The sequence below is a fragment of the Leopardus geoffroyi genome, chromosome A1, assembly GCF_018350155.1.
Source record: "Leopardus geoffroyi isolate Oge1 chromosome A1, O.geoffroyi_Oge1_pat1.0, whole genome shotgun sequence".
In the NCBI taxonomy this organism is placed as follows: Eukaryota; Metazoa; Chordata; class Mammalia; order Carnivora; family Felidae; genus Leopardus; species Leopardus geoffroyi.
Genome location: NC_059326.1, coordinates 181,811,731 through 181,832,757, shown reverse-complemented (window position 1 = coordinate 181,832,757; position 21,027 = coordinate 181,811,731). Strand labels below are relative to the sequence as shown.

The 21,027-nt window shown below is 35.7% G+C and overlaps 1 protein-coding gene across 14 annotated transcripts in view; it reads left to right on the top strand.

The window, feature by feature from the left end:
- Positions 1-21,027, top strand: part of TENM2 (teneurin transmembrane protein 2) — a 1,977,527-nt gene that overhangs the window by 812,522 nt on the left and 1,143,978 nt on the right. For all 14 annotated transcript variants that reach the window (XM_045502305.1, XM_045502315.1, XM_045502361.1 and 11 more), the window contains one exon: positions 13,152-13,265. The gene's annotated coding sequence lies outside the window, so the exon portion shown is untranslated. The remainder of the gene's footprint in view (positions 1-13,151; positions 13,266-21,027) is intronic.

The following is a 21,027-nucleotide window of genomic DNA, read 5'->3' as shown; positions in this document are numbered from 1 at the left end:
ATTTAACATGTAATCAACATAAAAATTATTAATAAAGTATTTTATATCTTAGTTTTCATACTGAGTCTCTGAAATTCAGTGTGTATTTTTTTACATTCAGTACCCATCATTTTGGACTAGCTGCATTTTGAAAGCTTAATGGCTACCATATTGGACAGCATAGGTATGAAATATCTAATAGAATCACTTGCTGCTGCTTGTTAATAATTCAGTTTCTGGACCTACCTCACAGTTTTCTGGGTTTTTTAAAAATTTTCTTTAATGTTTATTTTATTTTTGAGAGAGACTGCAACCAGGGAAGGAGCAGAGAGAGAGGGAGACACAGGATCCGAAGCAGGCTCTGGGCTCCAAGCTGTCAGCACAGAGCCCAACACAGTGCTCAAACTCATAAAAACTGCGAAATCATGACCTGAGCTGAAGTCAGACACTTAACTGAGTCACCCAGACACCCCTAGACCTAACTCACGGTTATTGAATCAGAATCTCTTAGGGAGAGCCTTGTGATCTAAAATTCTAAATTTTCCCAGCAGATTCATTTGCATTTTAACATATTTGAACCATTTTACTTCTTTTTAAAGCAAAATTTTTAATGTTTATTTATTTATTTATTTATTTTGAGAGAGAGAAAGAGCTCAAGCAGGGGAGGGGCAGAGACAGAGGGAGAGAGAAACAATCCCAAGCATGCTCCGTGCTGCCAGCACAGAGCCAAATGCGGGCTCAAACTCAAAAATGGTGAGATCATAACCTGATCTGAAACCAAGAGTCAGAAGCTTAACCAACTGAACTACCCAGGCGCCCCGAGAACCATTTTACTTCTAAGAGTGGTAAATTATCAATCCCCTTCCATGTTCTCTTACATGCCGAGACCCCTCCCCCGTCACACACACACACATTTGTGTTAATCTCCTGGGAGAGAGAGTAAATACTCTTTCTTTCTTCTCCCCCTTCCCAAATATGTGGAGGCAAAAAAGAAAAAAAAAAAGTGTGTTGACCACAGTGATAAGAAAAGGCAAGTCATGTAACAATGTATAAATGGAAGGAATACTAACAAACATATCTTAGGTCAACCTGAATTTTGAGTAGTTTGTGAATCCATTTTATATTTTCAAAATTTAAATCCATATACTTTTGAATATAAGAATACACAACAGTCATTAGACGACTTCATTGGGAGTGCTTCCATATTTTAACTACAGAGAACTCAGAGAGAATAGGCATTATAGAACGGTGGTATCTGAGAACCTGGGGTTTGGTATGAGATCCACATTCAAGGGCCAGTTGTATGGTATGTCCTTGGACAGTATGGTTAGTAATTCTGTGCCTAGATGTTCCCATCTGTGAAGTAGGAATGGTGAGAGTTCTAACACCAGACATATGATTGTAGCAGTTGAATGGGAAAACATGAAGACGTGCACAGTGTTTAATGTGGCATGGTTCTTATATGGTTAGTGTGTCATCCTTTTTTTTCTTTTTTTGATGCCATATGGTGAGAAAATAAACCCTAATCCTCTTTATACATGTAGTTATTGTTGGAAATGTATCGGTTGGTAGAAAGAATTCATTTGTTTTCTCGAAAGAGTTCAAATTCCCAGAATGTCTGCTAGCAAGAGCAGCATCTTGGCCGTGCTCAGCTGCTACTACTCCTGAAGTTGGGCCATTCTGTTCTAGTCAGTTGGCGGCTACCTAATGGGATTTACAATGGACACAGATAATTTAACAGGCACAATTTATTATACCCCTTTTTTTAGAGTTAAAGCATTTTCAGTCAATTTTATGCTTAAGGGTTGATGAAACATTACTCAATACTTCCTAGATGGGTTTGGGACACTCAGAGAAATGGTAAGGATGGTCATAATATTTTTTCTCGCAGGGATAATTGATTATCACATCCCCAGGAGTGACAAATGGTAATGAAAGTAAAAGAAGTGAGTAAAAATATTAATGTCTCCAAAGAATCACTCAGTCACTTTTCTAGAGGCAGGTGACTTTTTACACAGTTTCTATTGGTGAAGCAAATACAAACTGAATTCTTGTGTTAAATGTGTTTACTTTTGCACCAAAAACAGTAATACCGACAGTGTGTTTCAATTAAAAGGAACCCTGGAGCAAAAATGTGTTCCAGTCAGGGGTAGAAGCAGAGTGTATCATTATCTCGTAGGCACAGCAGTCAAGATAATGAACAGCTAAGAAGACTGGACAATGGAAGGTGAAGTATGACTTGTCATGAAGCTGTCAATAGACTCTGAGCTCACTTTCTATTAGTAGGTGCCGTGAAATTGCAGACATGTGCTGAGCAGCTCAAGAAAAAACTAAAGTAAAAGCGACCCGATAGTACTTAGTAATTTTAAGCCCGATTTAATATTTTGCCATTGTTATCAAAAGCCTTAAATCAATGATTTCAATGTTTAATTCCTCTTATTCTGAATTGATGGCCTGTGTTTATCCTCTATTGCCTTGACCTTGAGACAGAAATTCTTCAGGTACTTTTCCTTTGAGGGGATTTTTTTTTTTTTTTTTTTTTTTTGGTTATGCTTCTTTAGTATGTAGTGTAAGATTTGAATAAGGGTTGGAATTCTGCCCCTGCTAAGGGGCAATAGGATATTTTATAAATTATAGGAGAGATGGGCTGAAGATGTATTAGGTTTGTATAAAAATGGGTTGCTGCTGAACTGAGTCCAAGTGTAAACATCCTCAATGAATAAAGCTGGATAGCAGATAGGCCAAAATAATCTTAGAAGAGAATCAAGTTGGATATCAAATGAAAAAAATCACTAATACTATAAATCCAAGGACATACATCGAAAAACAATTCATGTCTGGTGACAGAGGGATCGAGAAATTTAAAGTATAACTATATGTTATTCATTAATTCTTTCATTTGTACATATTTGGATACCCACTTCATGCTGGGTGTTGCTCTAGGTCCTGGGGACAGGTGAATGATAAGCAAGGCGTCTGCATGGATGTAGGGAGACAGATAAGAGACGGATAAACAAATGGACACAATAATTTCACATAGCGATAAGGGAGATGGGGAAGATGGAACAGAGAGACGGGGAGAGCGCCGGGGGTCCAGGGCAACTGCTCAATGACATCCTTGCTGAACAGAATATTTTCATCACAGGGGAAGAGGAAGCTAGAAGAAGAGAGAAGATGCAAAAAGAAGTTACAATCTTCCTAGCTTTCTCCTTAATGCTTAAATTCAAACTCCTTCCCCTAAAAAGAGTCAGAACCCCTCCTGGGCATAGATGCTGACATCTTTTGTAGGAGGTCTAGTGGTTTCTTCCTCCCCAGATCTGCCTGAAGTGTACAATCAGTGGACACGTTGTACCTTTCTGTAAAGTGTCCCTGGGTTCTTTCATTCCTTTTGGTTCCTATGTAAGAATCTCTCTGCCCTCATATTAGAGAGCCTGCTGTCTGTACTAGAGCCATGTATCAACACTGCTGAGACAAAACCTTGTCCCTTACAGATTCTTTGTACACCAAATGTCCAGTGCCAGGCACAGGGTAGACACACTATAAATATTTTCTGTGTGAAACAAAGAATGGAAAGAAAGTCTCAAAAAGTCAAGCTGTTAAGTCATGTTTTCATGAATAGTTCCTGAACATACTGGCAGGATTTACCATAATGAAGGTCTAGAACGGATTTCAAGAAAATTAGCAAGTGTGTTTTAAAATTCCTGAATCTTGGGGCACCTGGGTGGCTCAGTTGGTTAAGCATTCGACTTCGGCTCAGGTCATGATCTCGCAGTTTGTGAGTTTGAGCCCCACATTGGGCTCTGTGCTGACAGCTTAGAGCCTGGAGCCTGCTTCGGATTCTGTGTCTCCCTCTCTCCCTGCCCCTTCCTCACTCCTGCTCTCTCTCTTTCTCTCTCTATCAAAAATAAAGTGAACATTAAAAAAAAATTAAAGTTTCTGGGTCTCAACCTTGGAGACTCATTCAGAAGATATCATGATATCTGTGCCTATGATATTTTTGTTTTACTTTCTCCAGTTGAATTTTAGCAGTAAGTTGTTTCACTAGTATTAGACTAGGGAAGGAGGCAAGGAAGAAATGAAGATTTACTCTTTCCATGGCTTCCTTGACTTTTGTTGTCTGTTTACCCTAATTTACTAATTTGCCTTTTAGTGAGTGGTGTATCTAAATGTAGCCAAACAAGCAAGATTTTTCTTACTGTACTTAAGAATTTAGCAGATAATGTGAAGGTAAATTTTGTTGTTTAAATTAAAAATTTGGGAGCCAAATGGGGCAAGATGCGGGTCTTCTCTTGAAACATGGTACAAAATCTGCCCATCCATACCAGCTCGCCTGCCTACAATGAGATCAGTTCTCTTAATAGCCAGTAAGTTAGACACATTGAAGCATATTTAATAGTGTATATGTTCACACACTGAAAGATTTGGATAGTTAGGATTTCAGATTAGAATTCCACTTTTCCCCCCTATTAAATGCCAGCCGGGCTACTTGCATTACTGACTGTGGTTATGTTTGGATGTAAATGGGGGACATCTGGCGATATCAGGAGATCAAACGTTGGGAGTCTGTGTGATGACTCTCATCTGTTTGTCACCCAGCAGGTGTAATGGATGGCAGGCATGTGGGCTCTTTGCCCAAGTTAATGTACAGACCTAATATTTCGAGGGGAGAAGTTTTTAATTTGCAATTTTAGAGGATCACAGCTCAAGATAGATGTTTCGGGGTGGGGGCAGGTGGAGTAGATATTTTCCATAGCACCAATTTCTTGAGTAAAATCACCGCTTTTTAGCCTACAGGCATTTTCCTTGTCCCGTTTCAACAAACTTCCTCAGCCCAATTTGTTATTCAAAAATTTATGGAAAATGTATGTTAAAGTGAAAAGGGTACATTGTGCAGAAAAGGGAAGCAGCTTGTAAGCATATCATTATGCGTGAGCCATGGGGCCCACAGATGGCACTTCTACTCAGAAACGAGAGTAGTGCCAAAAGCTAAACTCTAAATACATTTAAATCACATATCTTTACTTAAAAATGGAGTATTTTGGAAGGAAAAGCAGATGATATTTAAGTACACAAGTGGTATTCTTTTGTTCCTCATATAATAGAGCCCTTTACAAAAGTCCTTGCCTTCTAAGTGTGCAGTAAGCCTTTGATGCCTCAAATTCCCCAGAGGATTTAGTCGCGGTGCATGGCTCAGTTCTTAATAGGATTAACCATTGAGGTAGTACCTTGCGAGGAGAACGACTCTTCAAGTATCCTTACAGTTATTGAAAATTAAAGGATTTGTTTTGATTACTATGTTCAATGCTAACAGCAAACCTTTGTTTTGCACATTAGAAATAGTAACAAAAAATTATCATGGCATACGGACTTCTTATTTTAATTGAAAATAAATTTAGTTCTTAGACTGTGCCAATCTTTAATTAATTGGGGGAGGCTAACGCCAAGGGATAAAACATTTGTTTGCTACTTAATATAACTATTTGGGGGAAATCTATGTTTTTTAATGTAGTAATCATGCTGATTTCTTGTTTGGAGGGTGTTTATATTTACACTTAATGGAAAAATTATATTTTCACGGGCAGAGTTCAGGTTGGTGATACTAACACGGTAAATAACCTGGTTTTTGTTTTGTTTTTTTTTGTTTGTTTGTTTCTTCTTTTTCAAGAGAGGCATTGATTCTACTACCACCTTATACAATGAGTATCTCACCTCTGAACTTGATTGTGAATATGCATCCTCAATTTTTATTGATGCATCCTCAATTTTTATTGATGCCATTAGATCTGACAGCACTATGATTAAAACAAGCATTACTTGTATTTAAAATTACTTGTATTAAAAATTTAGCACATAACCTTTTATTTTAATATTCTAACAGCTTCATGTTAGATTGATTGTACTTTTAGGAAATCCAAAAGTACAATTGTTTCTGTATGACCTTTGGTATATGGGATTTTTAATTTTCAAAATATTGCAAACACATGTTATTTCCTTGTTTCTCTCCCTCCTTTTGCATTCTCTGATTCTGAAGTGCTGAATATGGAATAAATCTCTTCCAATTCTAATGACCTGTACTGAGTTGATGTGTACGTACGTATGTGTGCACAAGTGTGCATATGTACACACCTCTGTATAAGTACTGTTAGTGGAGGGGATAAATATGAACTATTTTTTAAAGAAATGCAATTTCCTTATTTTCAGCCAACCCCAAGTAAAAGATAGTGATGGCTGATAATGTGATGACAAATAGAAGTCCACTGGCAGTTATTCTTAATAGAAATATATAAATCAGTTATAAGTTTTAGTAAACTGATCATTTCAAACTGAGTGCTGATAAAGTGCTTCAAAAGTGTTTGTATGCCAGTGGGATGGATTGCTGTATTGATTCTTGCAAAACAAATTCCTACTTGTCTTTACTGTGAAAATTTATCATAGACCAGCACTGGTCATTGTCCATGTATTTGGCAACAAAATTCCTTATAAACCGAACACCCCAAGATTTTTCCTTTGGTTCCTTTTGTAGTTTTATGGCTTTTGGTGGAATGCTATGGCTATTTGTATTCTATGGTTATTCAGCATTCCAGACCATGCTCTCACCGGTGATGACTGTTGATACAAAGTTTTAGGTGCTTGGCTCACTTGATCACTTGTTTATGTGCTACCTTGAGTAATCCTCCCTGAGTGGTGAGGATGTAGGACCATGAGTGAGCAGAAAGAAGTTCCACTGTCCCCATAGCAGGGAGTGAGTAGGATGAATAACCGAGTAACCATTGGAGGGTATTGTGGGTGATAGTTGATATGAACAATTAAACAGTTTACTCATGAACAGAGATCAGATATGATAATTACTATATCACAAAACTGAGTAGGTTGGAGCATCAGTTAAGAGATGGCTACCATATACCAAGGTCAGACTCTTCTTTATGACTTCAAAAGCATTCTTATTCCATGGGTTAGTTCTCCATCTCTCCATAACTAAAAAGAGATGACGATAATTTCACAAATCTCATTATATGTTTCCATGCAAATCCAATGTCCCAGAATGTTTCAGTATAAATCAAATCTCAAGCAATGTCTTTCAGCAAGTTTTTATTTTTCCTTAATGAGTTAAAATTTTTCTCAAAAGGTCCCATGTACATTCCTCAAAGTAAAGGAAATAATCAGCAAGAGATTCACAGTTTCTGGTGAGATCTACAAGTTTCTGCTTACACCAATTTATCCTGAAAAACAGTCTATTGCATCCTAAAAGCTATTCAACAAATAAAAATAGCCGTTATATGATATGGTACTCTTTCGCTTGTACTCTGGGCTTCCATATGAGTTCTATTATTTACTTTAGGCAAAGCAAATAAACCTCAACTGACTATGAATTAATTATAATTAGTGACCGATTTAATATTTTTTTTTGCCTTCCTTTTTATATGTCTCCCTCTGAAACATGCTAGGCTGTAATACACAATTATTAGTTCAAGTTGAAGTGATTCTGTATAAAATTGGCCTCATATTTATTCATTCAGAAAATGAGCAGGGACAGAGTGCATATTTTATAAAACCCCAGTAATTTCTGTATCAGATAACCCTTAAGAAAAATAAGATTTGACCCTTTCAAAATTGCTTAATGAATTGGTATTACATGGAGTATCTTTTTAAATTTCTATATATATTTTTTCCTTTTATTGAAACCTTCAAACATAAGCTTTGGACCACAGACCCTGCATTTGAATGTTGAAAATACGATTGTGTTTTGATTAGTGTAGTGCATCTCTATGATAGAAACCATTTATTTTGAGCAAAATTATGCCTGGATTTGACAGATTATTGTGGGAATCTCTGTGTGAGAGATACAATGTTTTAAATTAATTCAAATGTTATCCTAAAGAGTGAATACTCAAAGATTCCATATAGTGAGAAAAGAAGACTTCTTTGGCCTGGAATGGCTTTGGCGGGTATAAAACATACCGTAAAAAGAGAGATAAGTTATTTTAAATTTATTCTAAGCACACCTTGTTGTTACTATATGGCTGCTGATAATTTCTTTGTGATGTTGGTCAGAGCCACCAAAGATAATACTCTGCTAATTAATCCCTAACATATATTTGACAGTTCTGTAATCTATTTGTCACAACCACAGTGGGCCTTCAGATCCTTAGGGAGGCTTTGGGGACCTCCGGATGTTTTGAAATGTTTTCTCCTGGCTCCCTCCTAAGATCCAACTTAGCTAGCTTGGGGATATCAGTGAATTTCAAATAGCATTTGTGATGAGGCCGCTCTCTTGATCCACTATACAAATTTGCCATTAAAAGCAAATAAAATATGAGCTCCTCGTTGCTCTTCTGAAGCCCGAGGAACACATCCACAACTCCAGCAGTAGGTTTGGAACAGCAGATCGGCCTAATGCTCCCCTCGTGATAAAAGGAATGAGATGTACTGAACAACCATAACTTTATTAGAAAGATTTCTCTGCATAAAGCAGTGTTATATTTTAGGTTAGTGGATTTAATAGCTTTGCGATTATGTAACTTTTCATGTCTTTGTGATACATGTTATTAGATGGCAAAATTTCAGGGGTTGGCATGCACCTAATACTTTAATGCACCTTCCTCAGCATGTGACATGGGTCCTTGAACAGAATTATTACCCGACTATAAGCATACAAACATGAATACAAAGACTTGTTTTCCTTATTAACCATTGTTATCAGGTAGAGAAGGGCCAACAGAAATATAATGCAAACCACATGTGTTCTTTGAAATTTGCTAGTAGGCACATTAAAAGTAGTCAAAAGAAGCTAGTGAACTCAATTTTCTTAATATATTTAATTAAACTCAATATATCAAATAGTATTTTTCAGTGTGTACCCCAATATATAAATATTACTGGGATAGTTTACTTTTTTATATTAGATCTGTGAAATCACATACATATTTTACATTTACACATTGTTAGTGGCAGACTATCCACATTTTAAGTGCTCAATAGCCAATGGCCACATAGCTGGTGGCTACCCTGTTGGACAGTATATACCCAGGGGTTGATGTAGTTTCTGATATTTGGGAACCACTCAATTAAGTATTGGTCAAATAAATAAGTAAATGATACTAGCTGACTGGTTTTAGTATATCCAGATCAATCCATAATTTTCAGTGTTATAAAATTATCTTATTGTTGGTCTAAATGTCCCATTATCAAATTTCCTAATTAAGGAATAGAGAGATCTTTTATTTGGACTTAGAATATTCCTTTTTTTGAATAAGGCTTCAGTTCCTAAGCAGTTACAAGAACAGTAGAAAAATCAGAGAGGCTTGAGCATGCTGTAAGTCATTCAGTCTAACTCATCATTTCATTTCCTGCTTTGTGGAATGGAACTCACATGCTCATATTTTTATGTCTCTGAAATCTTTATTTTTATTCATTAGAAAGAAGTCAGTTCATTCGCATTTACTAATCTCCCATTTCTCACACAGTACCATCACTCTCTTTATATCTAAGGGGAAGATTGTTAACATTTCTTTTAAGCCTATAAACTTAATTTCTATTAAGAGAACGGTACTTTGAATGAAAATAACAACATCTTGCAATTTTTATTCCTATTGTTTGGTTTTTATAGGTTTGTCTATATCATTTCATTTTGTGGCACTTCCTATTGTATGGAATAGGGAGACTGATATTTGCTTAATTTTTCTGACTTGTATGTTTAATGATAGAAAAGTCCATCTAAAAGACGCAAAGTAAGACGTTCCTAAATTATTTCTCAGATGTCAGGAACATTTAGTTAATTTAAATAGCTCACTTTAAATTCTCAAATTTTTGATAAACATTAAATGAAAAGTTAAAATGATTTGATTGAATCAAAAGGAGACACAGATTAACTGCCTCAGTAATCTAGAAGGTGCATTTCTCGTGTAGGAAAGGGCTTGGCATAAAAAAAGATGGCTGGCATTGTCCTATTTATGCATAGTTTTGTCTATTCCAGGTGAATTTATTTATAGAGAGATATCTAGAATGATGGCCACCAATATGTAAGCAGCAGTTATCACTGGCTAGTGTACTTTCAAATGATTTTTCTGTTTGTTTTTATTTAACTATACAATTTTTTTACAATGATACAACAAAAAAAATTTGAAAGTATAGGATTCATTGTAGTTATGTAAAATCCCATGTTTAATGTCAAACAGAAATATACATTTCAGAAAAAAATTAAGTTTAGGTTTGTTAGTTTTATTATAATTTAATAACATATTTAAGTTCAATCAATACATGTCTTATCAGATCTATTTTAATACAGATGAAAGCCTAATAAATAGTAACATTGGCAATAAATGTATGCCTTAAAGCATGCATCATTTGTTACTGAATATTTGATGAATGACATACACTGATCAAAAAATAATTTCCATTTATCCATTTGACAAATATCCATAATACATATAACAAAATAGGGGGTGAGTTTCATATGTTAGGAATTAGTGGATTTTGATATAATTCTATTTTACAAATAAAAATAAAAAATAATAATAGCTAACATTTAGTATGGAATATTCATTAAGCGAATTATGTATGTAATCTTTATAATAACTCTATGAGTTAGATATTATTATTATCCCTAAGACTCTAAGGAATGCAGAAGATTAAAACTTGTCTTGGGTCGCATGGCCATTCATTGTTTTTGTCACAAGTTAAACACAAGCAGTTTAACTGTTGAGCCTAGAAAGTTTATCATTACTCTGTACTGAATATACTATGTATACTGACTATACCTGTTTTTATTTTACGTTCCAGCAGCAGGCTTTTGAATTTATAATTAATATGATATAAAATAACAAAACAACTACCAGATCTCTTGCCTAAAATATATAGCTGTTATTATAGTCTTGTTATTATAGAGAATTCTTCAGTAAATTTCTAAGCTAGCTAAGACAAGTATCTGACTCAAGTGTAGGTTCATCTACAGGTCCAAAGATGAAGCTCAGTGACTTGTCCAAGGCTGCACAGCTAGTCAATGAAAAGGCATAGAAGCTTTCTTTGTACTTTTGAGGCTTACTTGTATGATTTTGTGCCATTCCTAATTATGAAAGCAATTTTTAGATTCAACCCATTGGTGAATCTTCTTCAAAATATTCTTACAATTTTATTTAGTAATAAAATTGTTAAATTGTGGCTTTTTATACCATTAAAAACTAATATTCTGGAGAGATTAAAGGATCAGAACTGCACAAGTGAGTAAACAGACTTGATTATAAGGACACCTAATTATTACAAGGTAGGATATAATCAAGTGCTAAAGTTGTATGATACAAACACAATAAAGGCTGTAGAGTTTCTAAGAAAGAAATCAAAGAACCATATTGCTTTGCTGGGCTCTGATTGCCAAATTGAAACTTGAAAAAAGAAAAGAAAAGAAAAACAAAACAAGTTTACATAAGGTCTTACAATTCTGTCTGGTCTTGTCAGTTTGTCTTTTAAAGACATAGTCTTGATTAGACATATTCTGTATCATTCCCTTATAATCAGGTTATAAAGCTACCAAAATAAGGAAGATAGCACAACAAGGAAAGCAGAAATTGTGATTAACATTTGTTGTATGCCTACTGTGTGCCAGAAATATTTTCTTTCCTTATTACTCAATTTAATAGGTGTTCTTCCTCTGCTCCCATCTTACAGTTAAGAAGACTGAGGCTCAGGGGGTCTGAAGAACCTGGTATGAGATTGATTAGTGACAGAGTCACAGTTCAAACTCAGGTCTGCTGTGATTTAAATTCCATACTCTCCACTGTACTGTGACAAGCCCTCTTAACTGTCTGCAAGATCAGTATGGTAGCACCTAATGTTGATTCTACATTTCCAAGAGTCTTTGAGGAGGACAAGGAGGATTGTCAGAGTGGTCAGGAAGGATAGAGTCACCAGCCTGAAAATATTGTTTGCTCTTGTGAGGAAGGTGTCCAGGAGTGTGTTATCCGGCTGTGGCCTTATATGGGAGCTGGAGATAGGCTCAGCCAGACTGAAGCTCCAGCTCACCAGAGGATCTAATATCCTGCCTTAGAAATGCTGGTTTAGGAAGGACTCCTTTGTTTTACAGTTAGAGATACACATTTAGTGTCCAAGATCAGAATGACTTGAGCAAAACTAAGTGATTAAAGCTATTTGTTTTCCATTGTTGTCATTCCTTCTTTGTTGACCTCTCTTTCTTTTTTGCACTAACACCAATCCCTTTGTGAACTTAGGAAATCACTCTTTGCCTCCCTCATGGCCCCAGTTCTACTGGCCAGGGGAGAAGAGAACATAATGAAAAACAAACATCTTAGTGTGCATTCATTTAATTATGTGGACTTTTTTGGGGGAAGAGGACATGTTTGTATTTTTCAAAAGAGTTCATCATTAGAAGGCGAGCTCAAAATCTCTGTTGATGACATTCCAGGTATAACATTGGAGTGTTGGTAACAACAATGACAATAGTGACAGGTGATGTGTATTAAAATGGTACTATGTGCCAAGCACTGTACTAAGTGCTTTTGATGGATTTTTATGTTTAATCATCACAACATTTGTATGAAATAGGTGCTATTATATCCCCATTTTAGATGATGAAAGCTTAGGTTATTTGCCCAAAGCAAGTTATATTGGAGTCAGGGGACTTTCCTGTGATATAATATTACTCCTGCGTTCTATTGACCATGGCACTAATTAGCAAGTATTTGAATTTAAAGGTTGGCAAAATAATGCTTAGATTGTATGGATGAGTAAACTGTATATTTAAAGATGAAATAATTCATTTGTAAATGTAAAGAACAAGCTTCAAATCTGTATATTGCTAGAAAGATGTGCTTATTCTCCCATTGTAATACTATATATTTCAGTGTTTATATTATAAACAGCATCAGATTTAAAGGATAACGAATGGGTATAGTATTGTGGTAATTTTGTCTTAACGATAATGGTGTGCCATAGTCAAAATGACTGATTTAATTAATAGGTTTTATAACCATATTTTACATTTCTCTGATGAAAGATATTCTCAAGGGTAAGGTGTACAATTTAGCTTATGTAGCTCCTAATTCCAACTTTCCTACATTTTGAGGAGATATAGTATTTATTTGCATTTTTATTCTTTTTTTATGTGCTCATTTGAATCTTATCTATTTTCTTTCTTTTTCTTTTTTTTTTTTTTTTAACAGTTACATCCAGCTTTTTATTGCCTAAGAAGACTGGGGCTTGCTTTGTTGCTTGGCTTTGCTGTGGAGCAGTCCTGTAAAGCCAGCTGAATTGCACATTGAAGATCTACCCTTTTGGTGAGTGGAATCATAGCTACAATTTTGTGTTTTGCTCTGCCTCATGTTGTTTGTATTGTTGACCAAAGTGCTTTGATACAGAGCACAAAATAGGGCTTTTCCAGCTCCGTGTAGAAAAACTGGCTTCTTTTTTTTTTTTTTTTTTTTTTTTCCTTAGGGACAAAAGTAATTTGTCCTGTCATTTTCTTTCTCTGAAATCTGCTATTGTCTGTCTCTCTCTTCCAACCCAGTTGAATGACTACAATTCTTCAGTCATGTATCTGCCTCTTCTCTACCTGGATGTGTCCCCTCTGGTACCCCCTCCTTATCCGCTGGCTTCTACAAATAATTTGGTCATCAAACTTTTCACATTTGCTATGTACACATGGAAATAAAAGGTGATGTTTGTGGTCAGTTGGGCCACATAGCATTGCATTGAAAGAAAAACTTGGCCCCCTTGATGTGTTTAATGTTGTTAATCTATACGTGCCATAAGACAACAAGCAAAAAGGAAACCAGCAAGCCTTTCTGATGTTCCTAGTAAAATCCTCTGTGTTTTTATTGCTCCTGAACTGGTATTTTCAATATATTTCTACAGCATCTAGCACCATATATCAAAGGGCTTCCTAAGGCTTTTTCTTAGGCCTTCTGCATACATTTTTCTCCAGTCTTTTGCTTTTCAGATCTTGCTTTTTATATTTTTACAGGTCACACCTCAGCAAGACAGTGCACTTTGGGGGTGAGAAAATTAAAGGGTTCTATGGGGACAATTAAAAATACATTTTGCAACTCTAATTTGGAGATGGATCATCTGACTTAGCTAAAACCTCAGTTATAGAATAATTTTAGTAATTTGAGTATTCATGCAGATATTATAGCCAAGGATAAGATAGGGGAACAGTTAAGATAGAGACTTATGAGTGACTAGATGGATAAAAGGAAAAGGTATCTGGATTAAATTTTTTCTTCTTCTTCTTTCTTCCCTTTCTATCCTTTTTTTTCTTATTTCTAGCAGATTTTATTTGTGTTTTTTGTTTTGTTTTGTTTTGTTTTTAGTTTTCTTTTTCCTGTGAAAATGAGGCAGAAAGTAAAGGGAAGTTCTTAGGTGGCGAAGTAAGTGAGAATGGGTTTACGGGCAAGGTCGATGATGTGGATACTTTGATGAAGAGGATGTGCATAATGCAATAATCAGACAGCCTGGCTGGAACAGTGAGTTTGGAAAGTACTTACAGAGCATATAATATTATGCCTGGATGGGAATCTCATGAGGCTGTAGTGAGAAGTAAAGTAGATGATGCAGTTAGGTACTTAGCATGGCACTTAGACACATAGAGATAAATGAATGTTATCTGCAGTTTTGGCTCCATTTTGATGGTAAAGAAACTGAAGTCCAAGCAATCTGTCTGAAACCTACCTTTCTACTATGACTAGTTTTCCACATTTTTTTCTTGCTGTCCCCATATGTTTTCTTGGTTATGTGGTCTGAGCTGAGGGAATCTTCTATTAGGGTAATGGTGACTTCTTTTTGGATTACACTATTTTTAGATTGCGAGAAAGGCACTCAGTGGGATAATGCTCAGCACACTTTAACTATCTCTGAAGCATAATTGTTCCTAGTGTCTTGGAGGTCAGATCCAAACTGGGTTGTGTAAGGAAGGCTTGAATTTATTAGAGTACATCTCTGACTTTAAGGACCCTAACACATAGATTAGGTGCTATCCATTTCTTTTTTTTTTTTTTTTAATTTTTTTTTTAACGTTTTATTTATTTTTGAGACAGAGAGAGACAGAGCATGAATGGAGGAGGGGCAGAGAGAGAGGGAGACACAGAATCGGAAGCATGCTCCAGGCTCTGAGCCATCAGCCCAGAGCCCGATGCGGGGCTCGAACTCACTGACCGCGAGATCGTGACCCGAGCTGAAGTCGGACGCTTAACCGACTGAGCCACCCAGGTGCCCCACCACCCAGGTGCTATCCATTTCTAGAAATATCCCCTAGTACCACTTTTTTTCTTGGAAACGTGGGTCCATCATTGTTTTGGTTCTTAAGGAGACATTATTGAGTACTTAGGAAATCCATTCTATATGTAGAGTTGTCAATTTTGGCAGAAATGGGAAGGGGTATGGTAAAACAGACCTAAGACTCTGATATATCCTACGTAACCCATTTATCCTCTTCCAGAGCAAGTCATAGATTGGAACACTGCAGGTAGGTTAGATGGAGCCAGACCTGGAAGAATAGAGCCTACCATGAAGAGTAAGGCCCATATTTCAGGTTCCTAGAGGGTTTTCTTGACCTTGTTAGATTCAATGATCATTCCCTCTTTTTCTCTTTCTTGCTCATCCTCCTAATCTTATCATCTAATATAATTATCTGACTCAGTTTCCTGGAAATGATGGGTCTTTGGTACATGGTTGTCAGGGAAATGGAAAATGAGGACTATTGTATCAATGTAGGAAGAGAGAAAAGGCTACATGATTTTAGGAACCACGTTGATAATAAAAAGCAAATCTTAGGATATAAGTGATTTGCCTAGCATGCTGGCCTGGAAACTCACTGAGTTTTCTCAGTGCTCTCATTAGGTCTGGCCATCATTTAGTTAAGATAATTGACTCTTGCTGGGGCGCCTGGGTGGTTCAGTCGGTTAAGCATCGACTTCAGCTCAGGTCATGATCTCACAGTTCGTGAGTTTGAGCCCCGCATTGGGCTCTGTGCTGTCAGCTCGGAGCCTGGAACTTGCTTCAGATTCTGGGTCTCCCTCTTTCTCTCTGCCCTTCCCCCGCTCCCGCTCTGTTTCTCTCTCTCTCTCTCAAAAATAAATAAAACATTAATAAAAACTAAAAAAAAAAAGATAATTGACTCTTGCAACCACAAATGTTTTGAATTCTGGCTAAATAATCCAGTCTATGAGACAGGGCTTGGCTTGCAGAAAACTGCTGTCAACTTTCTCAAGTCCTTCATGCTAACTGTCTGGCACTGTAGTTTACATTCTATTGAACCTGTTTTCAAGAAATACCTACCTACTTAGCAAAGAACTTCATAAGACTTCTGCCATCTGCTGTTCAATTTAAAGTGTCATGTCCAGCCCTAATAGAATAAATGAGAGTAGCCTAACTAGGCAATGGGCTTTGTAAGCATAAACCAGTGTTTGTCCAAGTTTTTAGTTCCCATCCATACTTTCTCTGGCTTTTAAATTTTTTTTTTTCTTTTCACTCAGGCTTATTACTGAAATTTTAAATACTACTCTCCTTCCTCATAAGAGGCAATACATATATTTATCATAATGTAATTAACTACTAGATCATAGCTTATGAGATCATATTCTTCATACTAAAGCATAGGCTTTCTTAAGAATAATGCCTTATTTTTGCTTGCTCAAAATATTTCAGTTAGTAGATCAGTGCCTTAAAAATTTCTATGCATCTTCTTTTGCTTAACTGGAATTAGTGTATAAAATGGTTTACCCCCTGTTGAATTCGTAGAAAACATTAGATTTAAATGTAGATTCTCATAGTTCTCATAGACACTCATATATGCTTTCAACCAGGCTAGGATGAGATACAAGATGTGATTCTGTCGTCACTAAAAATACGGGGTTTTTGACTATTTTTCACTATTTACAAAATGAAGATAAAAGAACTTAAAAATCATGAGAAAAACTCTGATCTTTTGAAAGAATGCCATTAGTAAGGGCTAGGTAGAACCAATGTTATTCAATTTTTGATAGTAATAAATTGAAACCGTACTTTAGGTAGAAATTTTGGGATAATTAACAGATCTACACGAAGGCTGTGTTTTCAGCAACATATCCTGCAGTGGGTGACGTGTGGATTTAATTCCCTATCAGTGGAATACAAGTTGACATTTTTCACTTTGCTTCCCATTTAAAGGTTTTGTAATAATCAGTATGTACTGAATATATAAGTGACCTACTCTCTTTAAAAATAAGATTACCTTTTTTCCCCTCTAGTTTAAAATGCACTTCTGTGTAAGCACTGAAACTATTAGCACCATGATGAAAGTAATACACAGAGCTTTTTTTTTCCTTTTCCTTTTTGCCAGCATAGAAACAGATTTTAATACTTAACATCTAACCTTTAAGATGAGAGCATTTTGAGATATTTGTTTTCGACACTATATACCTGAGATGCCTGTTAATGTCGTGAGATTTACAACAGGTTTTCTTTAAATATTCCAAATTCTCCAATATATAGTCATACAACATTATATATTTCACAAAATATTTCCTTGAAAATTTAAAGACTAAAATAGAGCTTATGTAACCAGAACAAATATATAATGTGTGTGTGGTGTTTTAATAAAACAGTTATGAAGGGTTAAAAATGTAGATAGGAACAGTTATTAAATACATGTCATGTACTACATTTAAAATTTTTTCTCAATGTAAATTATTTTATTTAACATAAAACTAAAGTCCTCTTAATCCTGAAATCTGAGGTCCCAAGAGGTTGCTCATCTTTGCATAGTTAAAAAGGAGAAAAGCCTTAATTTTTAGTCCAGTCTGTTATTCCAGATACTGATCCACTAATTGAAATATTTTGAACAAGTAAAAGTATGGGATTATTCTAGAGAAAGTCTAAGTTTTATTATGAAGAATATGATATGATAAGCTATGATCTAGTAAATTAATTACATCAATTTTAAATTATGAAACTTTTGTTAAATCCTGTTGTCACTTGTACTGAAGTGTGAATAGCATGCTTACCAATGTTTGCCAACTATCATTGGATATAGATTTTGGTTTTCGAGTCCTGGAGTACATAAATCAATGAGATATTTGTAACATAGAATAAGAAAAGTAATTATAAAATGCTATTTAAATTTTTGAGTAGCTCATTTGGAAAATTGAGTGGGAATATCTTTGAATAGCTTAGTTTACTATTACAAAACAGTTACAAAAAAAATAATAAAAGTGGTCTGCAGAGGTTTTTTGTATCATTAGAACTATGTAAGCCAGGATGAACAAATAGAACAAGCACTTTAATGAGGTGTTAAGAAAATATGGAGATATTGTAGGGTTAGTTACAGACCACCCCAATAAAGTAAATACGACAATAAAGCAAGTCAAATGAATTTACTGGGCTCCCAGTACGTATAAATGTTATGTTTACACTATACAGTAATCTATTAAAGGTACAATAGCCTTATGTCTAAAAAAAGGACGTATCTTAATTTAAAAATACTTTATTGCTAAAAAAGTATGCTAACCATCATCTGAGCTTTCAGTGGGTCATAATCTTTTTGCTGGTGGAAGGTCTTGCCTCGATGTTAATATCTGCTGACTGATCAAGGTGGTGGTTGCTGAAGGTTGGGTAGCTGTGGCAATTTCTTAAAATAAGACAATGCCGTTTGCTGCGCTCTTTCTTTCCTGAGCAATTTCTCTGTGGCTTGTGACTCTGACAGCATTTTACCCCCAGTATAACTTTTTTCAAACTTGGAGTCAATTCTCTCAAACCTTACCACTACCACTACTTTATCAACTAAGTTAATGATACAATAATCTCAATGCTTTTTTTTGTCATGTCAACAATCTTTACCGCATTTTCACAAGGAGTAGACTCCATCTCAAGAAACCAGCCTCTTTGCTCCTCCACAAGAAGCAACTCGTCATCCATTAAAGTTTTATCATGAGACTGAAACAGTTCAAATATAATAATAATGAAAAAGTTTGAAATATTGCAAGAATTACCACAATTTGACAGAGACATGAAATGAACAAATGCTATTGGGAAAAATGGCATCAGTAGACTTGCTAAATGCAGGGTTGCCATGAACCTTGAATTTGTAAAAATGCATTGTCTGTGAAGTGCAGTAAAATGAAGCACAATAAAATGAGGTATTCCTGTATAAGGGAAGTAATAATATGATGAGTCCCATTTGACTGAAAAACCAACAGCTTAAAAATACATTGTGAAAAGATCAATTTAATATAAATAAAATATCATCATACATAACATAAATTATAAATAAGTCAAAATATTATAGGTGAGGTATTTTAATGGATATTTGCTTGTGTGTGTGTGTGTGTGTGTGTGTGTGTGTGTGTGTGTGTGTGTTGTGTACCTACATACCATATTCAACTCCATAGAAAATGGGTTATAAATGTAGGCATCCTAGGGGCACCTGGATGGCTCAGTCAGTTAAGTGTCTGACTTTGGTTCAGGTCATGATCTCATGGTTTGTGGTATCAAGCCCCACTTCGGGCTCTGTGCTGACAGCTCAGAGCCTGGATCCTGCTTCGGATTCTGTGTCTCTCTCTTTCCCTGTTCTTCCCCTGCTCGCACTCTGTCTCTCTGTCTCTCAAAAATAAAGATTTAAAAAACTTAAAAAAAAAAGTAGGCATCCTAATAAAGAATGTAAGAATATAGGGCCATAATCATACAAAGAATAAAATATCAAGAACATGGGGAAATAAATAAATATAACAGTTGATTCTCCTTATTTGTGGCAGTCATGTTCTGTGAAGTTGCTGGGAACACTGAATTAGCAAGTACAGAACATTGCCTCTAGGGGAAATACAGGATTAGATAAGTGCAAGCCTCAAGTCCCAACATTTTCATCAGCCAATCAACAGATCAATATGTAACCTTGTTTTATGTGTGTTTCTGTTTAAGGACATCTCATTTAATATATGTTGTTGATTCATTAACTTTGAACTCATGGCCGACAGCACTGTAACTCCTGCCTGACCAAAGCTTACCTAGCACATGTATTCTCTCCATAAGACACAAAACAGCCTTCTTAGACTTGGGATTACCAGGTAGCACTTAACTATGTGCTTGGGGGGGTCATTTAAAACAGCAAAATCAGCAAGAAAAAAACACAAAAATGTAAAAAAGTGTGGCACCAAACAGACCATGAAAAGGACTTGTTTATAATGTGAGCACTGAAAAAAGAAGGCACGGCATTGCCTTGTTACATCTCAGCCCAGAACATGTGTACGGGGCAACTCAGAACTTTCACTGCTTTGTGTGTGACTGTAAAAGTACCAGGAGTCACCAATAAAGGAAGCCAAAAGTAGATAAACCTATGTTCAGTAATTAATGTTTCAGTATTTTATCTTATTTGGAAATCTAGATATTCAATGAATATCCAATATTTAACCTAACTCGGTATACTTTTAAAGTTTTCAGTTACCAAAAAGATTTTGGAAACTACTTTTTTTTTTTTTTTTTTTTTTTTAAATTTTTTTTTTTTTCAACGTTTATTTATTTTTGGGACAGAGTGAGACAGAGCATGAACGGGGGAGGGGCAGAGAGAGAGGGAGACACAGAATCGGAAACAGGCTCCAGGCTCTGAGCCATCAGCCCAGAGCCCGACGCGGGGCTCGAACTCACGGACCGCGAGATCGTGACCTGGCTGAAGTCGGACGCTTAACCAACTGCGCCACCCAGGCGCCCCGGAAACTACTTTTAAGTAGACATACCATAAGCATAAATATTATTGAAAAGTAGGTTTAAAAACTTTTTCATTACTTACATACCTTACTTGTTAACAATTATGTTTAGATTATTTATGAAAATTTTATGATATTGAATGTCTAACCTTCATCTTGTTATCTGTTATTTTTCTTGTTGACAAATTCTGTAACTGAGACAGAATAAGACTGACTTTCAGTAAATCTAGGTAGAATAAGAGTATTATTATATCCAATGCTGATAACTCTAAAGACATGCCTGTTTTACTTAAGCCAACAAACTTAAATCAGCGTTTATTTACCAAACGTTATCCTAGATCACACGAACTTGAAAATCATTTGGGTT